The sequence below is a fragment of the Pinus tabuliformis genome, chromosome 2_1 (assembly GCF_031772625.1).
Source record: "Pinus tabuliformis cultivar Carrire ecotype Pingquan chromosome 2_1, CPIR1, whole genome shotgun sequence".
Lineage (NCBI taxonomy): Eukaryota > Viridiplantae > Streptophyta > Pinopsida > Pinales > Pinaceae > Pinus > Pinus tabuliformis.
In genome coordinates this window covers 284,989,045-285,002,743 of record NC_142299.1, presented here as the reverse complement: position 1 = coordinate 285,002,743, position 13,699 = coordinate 284,989,045, and the positions used below count along the sequence as shown (strand labels likewise).

General features: G+C 39.3%; 1 pseudogene; it reads right to left on the bottom strand.

Annotated features, from left to right (window-relative positions):
- Positions 1-239: 239 nt before the first annotated feature.
- LOC149199890 (putative small RNA degrading nuclease 4) lies at positions 240-1,675 on the bottom strand (annotated as a pseudogene).
- Between the last annotated feature and the right edge of the window lie 12,024 nt (positions 1,676-13,699).

Genomic DNA, 13,699 nt, shown 5'->3' with positions numbered 1-13,699 from the left:
TTGGACTACTGTAATTTATGGTACACTACTCAACATCCTTTGGTGGTCCAAACAAACCCACATAGGCTCTCTGTCTTTTGTTGCATCACTTTGCAATGGCTCACGTATCAACACTTTTATTTGATATGAATCAAACGATGGCTTGCTATAACAAAAAGTGGCCCCTATGACTTCTGGAAAAACTCGCTCTTGTGGCCGCCTATAATATGACATGACTCACATTAGTATGGCTCATTGCTTTATACGGAATGACTATACATCCTAAAGAGCCGAGACATTGCTTTGCTATTTTGTAATGCCTCTTCTTCTGTGTCTGTGCTACATATATAGTCAATGCTTTCACTAGGCCTCTTCCTTGTCAAAAGAACTAAATCATTTTTGCGCTCATCTAACTGAGAATCCGAAGCTTCATATTTTAAGACATGCATTTTTCGTACAATGATATCAATGTTTGATCCTTTCTTTGAACCACCTGCACAAAATGAGACACATTTCTGAGGACGCCCATATGAGTCCTTTTCCAACTCCCCCTTTAAATTTTCAAATGCTTCATCTGCATCTTTCATAGTCTTGAAAACAACAAATGTTGTGCAATGTTTGTTCTTGACACGAGAGAGTGCTTGGATTTCAACAGAATATTTCTCTGGAAAAAGATTCTGTAGTTTATCCTGAGAAGTACCAATGGGTATTTTATGAATACAAAGCTTTGAAAAGTCTGCTTCGTTTACTTCAAAATCACCCATGTCAAGAGGATCATTAAGTCCACGTTCTAGTTTGGAAAGGGTCAATCTCATTGCAGCAATGGCATCATCCAAACAATTGTGTGGCTTTCCTTCCTCTCGTAAGTCATATCCTAGCACAACCTTACACAATTTGCTTAAACTAGGGGTGTAACAACTAGGCTTATCCTGATACTGGAATATGAATGCTGTATCAATAACCCTAGCATGGTCTACCTTCAATACTCTTAGGTCGTGATGCAAACTGTGTCCTATTACAATTGTTTTTGGCGTGAGTAATTTCTTGAGTTTTTCTGTACATCTTTCAAATTACAGGTTACACACTCGAGATCCTCAGCAGTAACTCCTGTTATTTCTGTCAGGTAGTTAACTACAGGTTTTGATGGTTTCACAAGCAGATCCATCACAGTCTCTAAATTTTGATCGACCACACAAACTTTCACCACCTCTTCTGATCCATCTTCACATCGGACCATCTCACAATCTATAGATATCAGCCTTTCTGGACTGCTCGAAATTGGTACCTTCCCCAGTTTTGTTACCAGCCATTCCTTATGATAGGAAGGAAATGAATATAGCTTTTCAAAATTTGGCTGTTTATTATAAGTTAGACGTACAAGATCCTGCTCTGCTCAGGAGAAGTATCTAAAGACTCCTTCACACGTGATCGCTTAAGTTTGCGCTTTTTCCACCTCATGATTCTAGTAACCACCTTAAGGTCTTCCTTGGTAGTAAATGTCTTCACAAAACCTGCTAGAACATCTCATGATTTTTCCAGGGTCACAAACGGATGAACCAAATTTACTATCATGTAAATTTAAAAATTCCTGCCAATCTCCTTTCGATCCTTTGATCTGAAGTGCTTGAGCCACTTTGACAATTTTCACAAGAATATCTTTGTCTTCCTCTGTAAAGTTGACAGCGCATTCCGCCATTGTTGTCCTTAAAATAAAATTAGGGTAGCGCGGACCTGCAGTGCCCCTTTCCTCAAAATAATGAGAAGGCCACACCGTCTGTAGCCACAGTTTCAAAGACGCTGATTGAAACGTTGTAGAAATAATAAGGTTGTAGAGGCCCCTAGAAAAGACAAACCAGGGACAAGTGGGTATCCGAAAATAAAGCATGCTTGGTGGATTCATGGATTGCAAATGGTAGCAGATCTCACTTTGATGCCTCATGGGAATGCTGGACCCAATCCACATCATGAGTCTGAGAAGGTCATCCCTGCCATTCTCATGTCTCAGCTATACTCACTGAAAAATTCTACCTTTTGCTGGTTTACAGACCCCTATGACCCAACATCCATTAGCATGTGGCCTAAGGGCCTGCTTAAGGTTTTGCATCGCAAATGGAGGTGGAGTATCTTCATCCCATGGTTGCAGATGAATTTCCAATCTGCTTTAAGGATGCCATAACCTTTGCTGGATTGACTAATGTTGCCTACATTCCTAATGAAGTTGCCCATGATTGGTTGAGACAGAAAGTCTTGGCACATTGTAAAAACTCCTTGTATGAATGCTAGAAGGCCTTTGTTGGATGTTATCATATGCAATCGGCCTAATTCTTCAAGAAATATAGCTAATTTTAAAGAAATGCATCTAGCAGTAAAAGTAATTGAACCTGGACCACTCGAGGTCTGTCAGCAAGTTAGGCTGGTAGCAGAGGCAGATGTTCTGTTAACTCCTCATGGGTCCCAAAATGCTGCAGTTTTGTTTTCATGTCCTAGCTCTAATTTTAGAGGCTTCCCTCTTCCCGATTACATTGATTGGCTTGGAAATTTGTTGCATGCTGGAAAAGTGTATCACTATGAACTTTATGGGACATGGACAACTGAAAGGTTGGGAATGCCTTTTCAAATGCGCCTATATGCAATTATTTTGGGTTGGAAGAGATGCTTTTCTGTGAGGGGATGCATGAATTATGGAAAGAGAAGATTTTTGTGGATTTAGATCAATTAGAAGAGATTTTACACACCTTTACATACAACTGTCATCTAGCAGTCCATGGATCAACATGGCAGAGCATATGAAACACAATTAATTTTGCCTCTTGAACATTAATATTCTTTTAAAGTTTTCATTCCTCATTATTTGTTTCAGTATATTTGTCCTAGATGATCTTGAGAATTTCATATAAACTTTGCACATGGTGCTTTGTGAACTTGAGGTGGCTTTTAAATTGGTGAGCCTTCTAGAATTTTGAGGGCATCTAAATATATGCTGCATTCATCTTACCCTTAGATATTAAAAACGGTTTTGTTCTGCTTTAAATCCTTCTCGCTTTTGCTCACATGGTTTTGTTTTTTAAGGATGTTCTTGTCGATGAACTCCAATAGGTTTGGAGGACAACGTTATAGCTTTACTTCCATGGTCTAGCACATGACATTCAACACGTTTTATGAGAAGAGAGAACATTATGAATTCGTTATTTAAAAAAAAAAAAATGTTATGTTCCTTCCAGAAATTAAAATCACAGAGGATTTGAGGCAATCGCAATACTTTCTGAAACTTTACACAGAACATTTAGCTGCACATCTATTATACGTTTTATTTTTGCATGCGTGTGTGCTTCAGCTCGTGCTGTAGAAGAATTTCGTCCATCTGTGATATCCATCAAGCTCCATTCAATTATGGACATTTTCTACCCATTCAATAGTGCAGATATACAATTCATAAATGGGCATTTTGGGCCATTTAATGGTATACATATATTGTATTTCATAAGCCACACACGTAATATAGATATTGCATTCCAGTTAGAGGGTTATGCTTTAAAACTTAGCATGGACGATTCCTTGCTCTCAAATTTGTCGCATGAAATTTGTACTTAATTAAAATAGTGATTTAACCATATGTTGTTTTGTTGACGAACACATGCCGAACATCTATTAGACTATTTCTATATAACCTCTGTTCGCAGAAAATATTATACAGGTATTTGCATGTAGGAGGGCTCTTGCACTGAACCAATACATCATCTCCCACGTTTTTCTTTTGGCCTATTTTGCAATAAGGTTCAAACATATAATATGTCGGTATCACAACTAGAGATTTATTTTTATCTCTAGATAGTGTGTACCATTAGGTATCTCTAGAAAGGAGTGGTATGTAATTATTTTAAGGTGCTAATGGTAGTTGTACAACATTGAACTTTCAGAACATGGATCATGAAGGTAAATCAAGTCTCTAAGAAGGTGTAGTAGGCATTGTTAGGTCCCCCTGGCAAGCAGTGGCATATGTTTATTTTCAAAGTACTGATTGTAGTTCCTAACAAAATTGAAGATTTAGAACATGGTAAACAAAGGTGGATTACGTCATAGGTGAAATATCAAACAATAATTAACACAACTATTATTGACCATTACAAATATTGAAGTCCAAGCTTAAGGTGGGTAGTTCCTCCTATGAAAAAGGCATAGGCATCCCCCATGAATTTGAGTTAATACAAAATTATTGCTATCTTAATTGCATGATTGAATGAATAAAACTAGAGAGATTTCTCCTAAATTAGTCAATTTGTCATTTGAAGGAAGGTGGGTGTTATTAATTGTTGCTTTAATTAGTTGTGATTTTGATTATGATGATTTTGTTGGAAAAGTTTATGTATGACGCTCCCTTTAACTATTAATTTTAATAATATCTATAATGTATGTTTGTACATTTATACAAAAAGTGGGTTGCAATGTTCCCCAGATATAGTCCTTCAGTTATAACGGAATTCGTGTTATAGATACCTTGGGAAAATTTTAACCTGCCCACCAGAAGGTTGGCAAGAGTTTCAGGAAGGGTTCCTAAGATTATGTGTCGCCGTTTCTCCTTTATGTTCTAAGGACTTCGGGACGAAGTCCATTGTTAAGAGGGGGTGTATGTAGTGCCCACTCTGTTTCCTGACCCTAATACGACATTATCTTAGACACTTTTTCTTCGAGGACCTCAGATTGAGGATCTGGACCCATGACACTATTATTAGCGATTGAGATATTCATGGTTGTGATGTTTATGAATGCTTTCCATTGATATTATGGTAGCATGAATGGTTATGTATCTTATCTATCAGTATTCTGATGATTGCAATATTAAATAGTTAAGTTGGTCTCTATTTGAAATTATGATGAGGGTAGTAAAGAATATGTATGCGCTCTACTAAAAGCATAATGAGGATAAATTTTATGGATAGGTATATTTCTACGATGTTACGATGTTGATAGCTTAATGAATATGTATGTTTCCATTGATGATTATTGATGATAGCCATGAGGGATGTGTCCCCTATGTTACCTACTTCCTTTAGTTCAGACTTACAATGGACAATGATGTGAATGACCAGGAATTGTTAATGATGCTATTATGATAAGTGACTAACATTGAGAAACCTTGTTACTGATGATGATTGAGTATGGCAGGAAACCATCAGAGGCACTCGCATATGACATGTCGATGACACCTGGTTTGATGAAAATTTATATTACTTTATCTTTGAAAGTCTAAGTCGATCTTGGAATCTGCCATATATGTTTAACTATATTCTGATGATATATTAATGGTTGCAGGCACAGATTAGTTGCTTGACCGAATGAATCACATATGGGTGATGGGGTTGTACAAGTGGATGGAACTACATGGAAAGGGTGGGACAGAGTCCTTGATCTCACTCACTAGCACTCCCGTCGTGACTTGGGATGGAAGGGTTGAAACACCTTCGCCTTGAAGATCACGATGCCATGAGGGCAGGTTCCAAAGTTGGGTTGCTCATAAGGACTTTACCGGGGGGCACACATCAAGGCGGATTCCTTGATCCCCGACACCATTAGTCTCACTATAACAGGCAACATAAGAGATGATAGTGGTCTATGACGTTGCACTATACTTTCCCCTCGTAATCACTGGATGCTTGAAGGGCAAGTGGTGTGGCACCCTTGGAACTTCAGGGGAATTTCTTGAAGGGCACGACCAACTTGGCACCCTTGGCATCACAAATAAACTATTAGGTGTGGTACCCTTGGAACTTCTAGGGAAGTTCTTGAAGGGCACAACCAAACTGGCACCCTTGACATTACAAATAAGCTGTTAGGTGTGGCACCCTTGGAACTTCTAGGGAAGTTCTTGAAGGGCACAACCAAACTTGGCATCCTTGGAATCATTAAAAATACATAATAATAAATAAATATAAGCAAGGAATGAAAACTAGGTAAATTTACATCAAGGGTAAATGATGATTAGAAACCAATGTAATTAAATCAAAAATAAAACTTGGAATAAGGAGGATCATAGGAAGAATTAAAATAGAGTACCTTAAAAACTCTACCCTTCCCATTTTGGAAAATACTAAGAAGGTTATGTGGTTTAATTAGGAAAAAGGGGAAAGACAAACATAATGATAAGGATAAAGATTAATCCTAAACTAATTTAAACCTAATTAAGAAAAGAGGAAGGTGAATTAAAATGAGAATAATAAATTAAATTTAGAGAAATGTAGAGAAGCTCCATGTGTCAACAACCAACATAAGAATATCCATCTAGGAGATAACCTGAGTTAAATTAGGGAGTAGATTGGGGATAAAATCTTGACTCATTAATTGACTTCAAGTAATGAACACAAATTAAGGAATAAAAGGGGGGGAATAAAGAGACAACTAAGAGAAGAAATAGGAATCTTGTTGAGGTGAGGAAAATATTAGTTTTAAATAAAAATTTAAGTAAATAATTTTGGGAGACCCTTGATGTGAGAATGACACATGGGTGGGTGAATAATCAAGCTATTGAATTATAAAAAAATAATTAATTATGCATGACATGACAAGTGTCACCTATGAGGACTCCTATAAAAGAAGGGGCAAGCCATGGGAGAAGGGACTTTTGGGAACCCTATTGTTGGATGGATGAGATGATGTCAGAGCAGTGATTACGAAGCTATAGTGAGTTTGGCGAGGTAGAGGATTTTAGAGAGGGGACTCTTGAGCCGAGGTGTGCTCTCCTCTACCAGTTAGTGCTTTCCTCCATTGTACAACCCCATTGCAGCTCAGGGGTCCGCGGGGAAGAAGAGTACCCAAGGAGTAGACTCGGAGGTTGTTATAGACATTTTTGTGCCTTACAGCTCTAAGCATGAAATGTCCATAAACCAAGGGATCCTAAGTCCCTAAAGGTGTTGTTCCAGCTCCTAAAGAAACAAGGTCAACAAATTACAGCTTCTCCCAGAAGTTCTCCACCAGAAACTGCTCAGAACTAGTCAAATCAGGATCATTTCAGCTGCTCCATTGGCTAGGTGCGTTGTAAAGCAACCAAATACACTGGCTAGGTGCGTTGCAACGCACTTGAATGCACTACCAGGGTGCGTTGAGCGGGAAATGACAAGTGGCAGAGTCATTCCACGAGGTGGAGAGACAATGGAAGCTTCCAGGATCTTCTCCAATGACACTTGCCTCACTGAATTCGACCAGTGATGAGTAAGAGGATCTCAGTCTCCAAGTGGAAGCAAGAACTGACAGAGAGAGGCCACTAATCAATTTATGAGCTGACTCATCCTCTTTGCATACATCTATATATGGATCCCTCACCAAGAGATCCAGAGGCTGGAATTTTGTACATTGCAGAGAATTGCTGTTGGTTTTGAGATAGATATCAGAGTATTGGGTGATTTATGCTTTGTTGGAGGTGAAGAGGGGATTCTATGTTGGGAGGTTGATGCTGGATCAGGAATCATCGGTTGTAACTCCTCCTGGATCTTCTTATTTTATCAATAAAACTATTTGAGTTTCTCCTACATGCTTGTATATCATTGATGTTGTTATATTTGTATGTTTAGCTTAAATCTGATCCTAAGCTTTTTTTGAACATAAATCCATGTCTTTGTGTAGTTTCCTTCTTCTGTGATCTTGCAGGAACTTGTTGACGCTAGGCAAGTAAGGGAGCAGGTAGCTGGAAGCTGTCAAAGAGAAGAGAGATTGGATCAAAGGACTAGCGCAAGACACAGGTTGGTTCATCCTATTCCTCTTCGTTTATATTTCATAAAGGAGAATACAAGAGTAGTTTTCCCTGTTTGTTTCTGAGGTCACTATCACAACCCAGTGGGATAGGGTCGTTCTGAATAGACACTTTTCTCGATAACAGAGGTTAATCGGTGGGTCTTCGCATTCGGATCAAGTGCGTCATCATTCACTCGTGGAGGTGACCGGCTACAAGGGAATACCAGTAACAGCAGAGCAAGCAGAGTCTCGCCTTTTGGTGAACGGTACACATGTATTTCATTACTATTGATCTTAGTTAAACATATGTAAATGTTATGATATGTTTTCCTGAAATGAGTGTCAGGAATGTGTGTGCTAAATAAATTTGAAATTTCAATGCGTTTCTTTTCTAGTTGTATTTGCTGTTAACTAAAAAAAAAAAAATGTAAATAGTCTGAATCGTGGTCCTTACACACCCCTACAAGCCATCTGCAAAGTTTACCGTGTTCGATAAGTGGACTCGTTCGACGTGAATATGAGCTCCATCAAGCATGCGGTGCAGACTCTTACGTTGGCACCTAGATCAGGTTTGATGCTTGAGCATAAACAACCAAATTGATTGTAACAGAAGAGGGAATGCAACTGGAGGAATAGCTCAGGATAAGAGTACTGGTGGTGATTGGATATTTACACGAGGATACCCCAGTTTGCCCACGGAATACTTTGGTGCATGTATATACCCTCGTAGATTTATGAGCTGAGTCTGCCAAGAAGATATTTCAGCAGAAGCTAATTCTTGATTAATCTTAAGAATCACTATGATTAAAATTTTACATTAGGACTGAATTTCAATGCATAGAAAATAAAAACGCAATGCCTAGTGGGAAGCCCTAAATGGTATTGGGGAATATGGGGAATATGAGGTTTCTGATGAGCAAATCCATTATAGCTTTTGTTTAGAGAGCAAACAGAGAAAATGATAAATGAATTCATAGGATTTAAAGTGAATACGTGAGGCAGAGAGGTAGCAGAATCTTCATATGATGAGGGAAATGAGCCACGGCCTCTGATTTCTCCCTGGGCATTCTCAAAATTGTCACGCAAATGAGCTAACATCTTGGGCATGCCCACCTCACACTATTGTTGTTAGATCATGGTTGAGTGTTCAATATGCCTGGCATATTTTTCTAAATAAAATGCTAGAAAGCAGATTGTGGGATCACCATCACAACATACTGCTGTATATGCAATAGGTAATGTAGACACAATTAGTTTTAGAAGTGATCACACACCAGAGCTTCTCTTTTTTTTTTTTTTTTTATAAAAGAATTTAAAATAAATAGAATATGCGAGAGGAGGGAAATTAAAGAAACAATTTGAGAAGGAAGCAAAGAAAAGGTCCATAGGTCTTAGAGGTTGAACCCACTTTGATACCAAGTGTAAGGACCACATCGAGACTATATACGTTTTTTTTGTTTTGTTAAAATCACAACAAAATACAACCAGAAGAGAAACACATTGGGAATTCACTTCAGGAAACATATCATAACATTTACATACATTTAACTAAGACCAAAATAGTATTGCAACACATATGTACCGTTCAACAGAAGACGAGACTCCGCTTGCTTTGCTGTTGCTGGTATTCCCTTGTTGCCGGACCTCTGCGAATGAATGATGACGTACTTGATCTGAATGTGATGACCCACCGGTTAACCTCCCAGCCTACTCCTCGGGTACTCTTCTTCCCCGCAGGCCCCCGAGCTGCAATGGGGTTGTACAATGGAAGAATGCACTAGCTGGTAGAGGAGAACACTCCTTGGCTCAAGAGTCCCCTCTCTAAAATCCTCTACTTCACCAAACTCACTATAGTTTTGTAGTCACTGCTCTGACATCATCTCATCCATCCAACAATAGGGTTCCCCCAAAGTCCTTTCTCCCATGGATTGCCCCTTCTTTTATAGGAGTTCTCATAGGTGACACTTGGCATGTCATGCATAATTAATTATTTTTTTATAATTCAATAGCTTGATTATTCACCCACCCATGTGTCACTCTTTCATCAAGGGTCTCCCAAAATTATTTACTTAATTTTTTATTTAAAACTAATATTTTCCTCACCTCAACAAGATTCCTATTTCTTCTCCTAGTTGTCCCTTTATCCCCCCCCTTTTATTCTTTAATTTGTGTTCATTACTTAAAGTCAATTAATGAGTCAAGATTTGATCCCCTATCTATTCCCTAAAATACTCAGGTTATCTCTTAGATGGATATTCTTATGTTGGTTGTTGCCACATGGAGGTTCTCTACATTTCTTTAAATTTAATTTATTATTCTTATTTTAATTCATCTTCCTCTTTTCTTAATTAGGTTTAATTAGTTTAGGATTAATCTCTAACCTTACAATTATGTCCCTCTTTCCCCTTTCACCTAATTAAACCACATAATCCACCTAGTATTTTCTAACATGGGAATGGTAAATTTTTTAAGGTAATCTATTTTATTTCTTCCTATGATCCTCTTAACCCAAGTTTTATTTTTGATTTAATTACCTCGGTTTCTAACATCAGTTACCCTTGATGTAAATTTACCTAGTTTTCATTCCTTGATTATATCTATTATTTAATTTATTTTTAATGATTCCAAGGGTGCCAAGTTTGGTCATGCCCTTCAAGAACTTCCCTTGAAGTTCCAAGGGTGCCATGCCTAATAGTTTATTTGTGATGCCAAGGGTGCCAAGTTGGTCGTGCCCTTCAAGAAATTCCCTTGAAGTTCCAAGGGTGCCACACCACTTGACCTTCAAGCATTAAGTGACTACAAGGGGAAAGTATAGGTGCAACGTCATAGACCACTATCATCTCTTATGTTGCCTGCTATAGTGAGACTAATGGTGTCGGGGATCAAGGAATCCGCCTTGATGCACGCCCCCGGTAAAATCCTCATGAGCGACCCAACTTTGGGATTTGCCCTCACGGCATCGTGATCTTCAAGGCAAAGGCGTTTCAACCTTTGCAGCCCAAGTCACGGTGGGAGTGCTAGTGGGTGAGATCAGGGACACTGTCCCACCCCTCCCATGTAGTTCCATCCACTTGTACAACCCCATCACCCATATGTGAGTCATTCAGCCAAGAAACTAATCTGTGCCTGCAACCACTAGCATATCATCAGAATATAGATAAACATATATAGTAGGTTTCAAAATTGACTTAGAATTTCAAAGATAAAATAATATAAATTTTCATCAAACCAGGTGTCGTCAATTCATCATATGCGAGTGCCTTTGGTGGTTTCCTGCCATACTCAATAATCGTCAGTAACAAGGTTTCTTAGTGTTTGCCATTGTCATAATAACATTATCGCCATCACCTAGTCATTCGCATCGGTGTTCATTGTGAACCCAAACTAATGCAAGTAGGTAACATAGGGGACACATCCCTCATGGCTAGCATCATCATAACATTAATGGAACCATACATATAGATCAAAGCTATCATCATTATAACATCAATAGAAAACATGTCTATCCTTTACTACTATCACCATCATGATATCAATAGAGAGTATACATAACCATTAATTATATCGTAATCATAATATTAATAGAGAACATACATAACAATCACATTCACTAATAATAGAGTCACGTTTCTGGATCCTCAACCTGAGTTCCTCAAAGAAAAAAGTATCTAAGATAATGTCATATTAGGGTTAGGAAACTAGAGTGCGCACTACATGAAGGACCTAGGACCGATACACTATTTCCTAGGACTTGGAGTGTGGTAGAAGCCAGGGGAAATTTTCCTATCTCAAGGAAAATATGTGGTAAAGATATTGGAAAGATTTGGTATGGTGGACTACAAGCCTGTGACTACCTCGAGGATCTTAACTTTTAGAAGTTATATGGTAGTGATGTCGGACCAGATTTGGGAAATACCTCTGAGTTTCATAAACTCATTTGCATTGATGTTCTTGGTGAACCTCCATCCGAACATATGTTTTGCAGTTAGCATTGTGAGCTCATATTTGGTTGAGCCTCACTGGATTGATGGCAAGAATCTTTTGAGATATCTTCGTGGCACAATTACTAATGGGTTAAGATACACTGCCGGAGATGTGAGACTATTTGGATATACTGATGCTGACTGGACAGACAGTGTGGTGGACTGTAAGAGCACTTCCGGGTGCTGTTTCACCTTGGGATCTACTTCAATATCCTGGATGAGCAGGAAGCAGAAGTCGGTGGCTTTGAGCATCACTGAAGCAGAGTATATTTCCGCTAGCATGGCCTCCTATGAGGCAGTCTGGCTGCAAAAGCTCTTCAGTGAGCTGTTTGGATTTACATTGGATACCACCATGATCCTATGTGACAACTAGAGGTGGGATTCGATTATGGAGGAATCCTGTATTCGTCGATTGCTCCAGCAGATAGACATCATCTGGGATATGGTAAGTTGATGAGAAAGGAGGCTTCATCGCATTAAGATGATGTACAGGTCGATACGCCTTGTCAAAGCCTCGAGGAAAGATCTAATCTGTGATTTTCCCAAATGACTTGGAGTCGTTAAGAAACCCTCATACAAGGGTCCTACATGTTGCATACATTGAGCTTTGGGAGCTCTGAGGGCTTGCAGTTCTTACTGGAGCAACATACGACCACAGGGTGGCTCACCCTCCCCTGGTGGTGCGCACTGGAACAAGATGATTCGCTCTCTTGTGGGACAAGATGATTCACTCTCTTGTGGAACAAGATGATTCGCTCTCCTGTGTAGCAGGATGATTAGTTCTCCTGTGAGGCCTGGGTTGATGTGTTCTCCATGGCGATTGTAGCAAGATTGATGTGTTCTTCAGTGAGGCCTGGATTGATGTGTACTCCATGGCGATTGTAGCAGGATTAATGTGTTCTCCTGTGAGACCTAGATTTATGTGTTCTCCATGGCAATTGTAGTAGGATTGATGTGTTCTCTTGTGAGGCCTGGATTGATGTGTTCTCCATGGCGATTGTAGCAGGATTGATGTGTTCTCCTGTGAGGCCTAGATTGATGTGTTCTCCATGGTGGCTTGGATTGATGTGTTCTCCATGGTGATTATAGCAGTATTGATGTGTTCTCCTATGAGGACGGGATTGATTAAGTTATCTTGTCAAGACATCCTACCCATGTAGTCTGGGACTCATGGGAAGTACCTCTCATCTGATCAATGAGTAGGGAAATGAAGTTAGGGACCATAGTAGTACCAATGGACGCATCATTGTATATATCGTACTCCCTATGCTAGGATGACCTCCATTGATCTGGGATTAATGATACTAGTCTGGGACCAGTAGTAGGAGTGGTACACTCTATGACACTGACTTCGTGTTAGTTGAGTCTAGTCTGGGACCAGTGGTACACACTCTGAGACTGACTTTGAGTCAGTGGAGGATGATACTGGTCTGGGACCAGTGGTAGGAGTTGTACTCACTATGACCCTAACTTCGGGTTGGTTGAGACTGGTTTAGGACCAGTGGTACATACTCTAAGGCTGACTTTAAGTCAGTATGATACATCCTCGATCATTTCTTCTTCTTCATAATTCGGACAAAAGCAGAGCAAAACAAAACAAAAGCAGAGCAGAACAAAACAGAGCAGAATAGATCAGAGCAGTACAGATCAGTACAGGGTAGAACAAGACAAAGCAGAATAGGCAGAATAGAGCAGAGCAGGGCAAGGGTCACGCTGTATAGGGCAGTGCATTTGATGGATGAATAGTAGCGACCGACGACAGATTGCAGATGAAGTTCTCCCTAGTTAAGAGGGAGTGTTAAAATTGGCAACTAGGGCCAAACTTCATGTGGGTCATCTTATTCATGGCTGATAATATGTTCATTAGATTCCTCTCGTCGAGATGTGTAGGATTCATCTAAAGATCATCCGATTCCGATAAGTATTCATGGAGATATGAATTTATTTTGATTATGGAATTATTATCAAGCCGACCTACAACTCATGTAGGCTCAAAAGCCCAACAGTCGCATCTA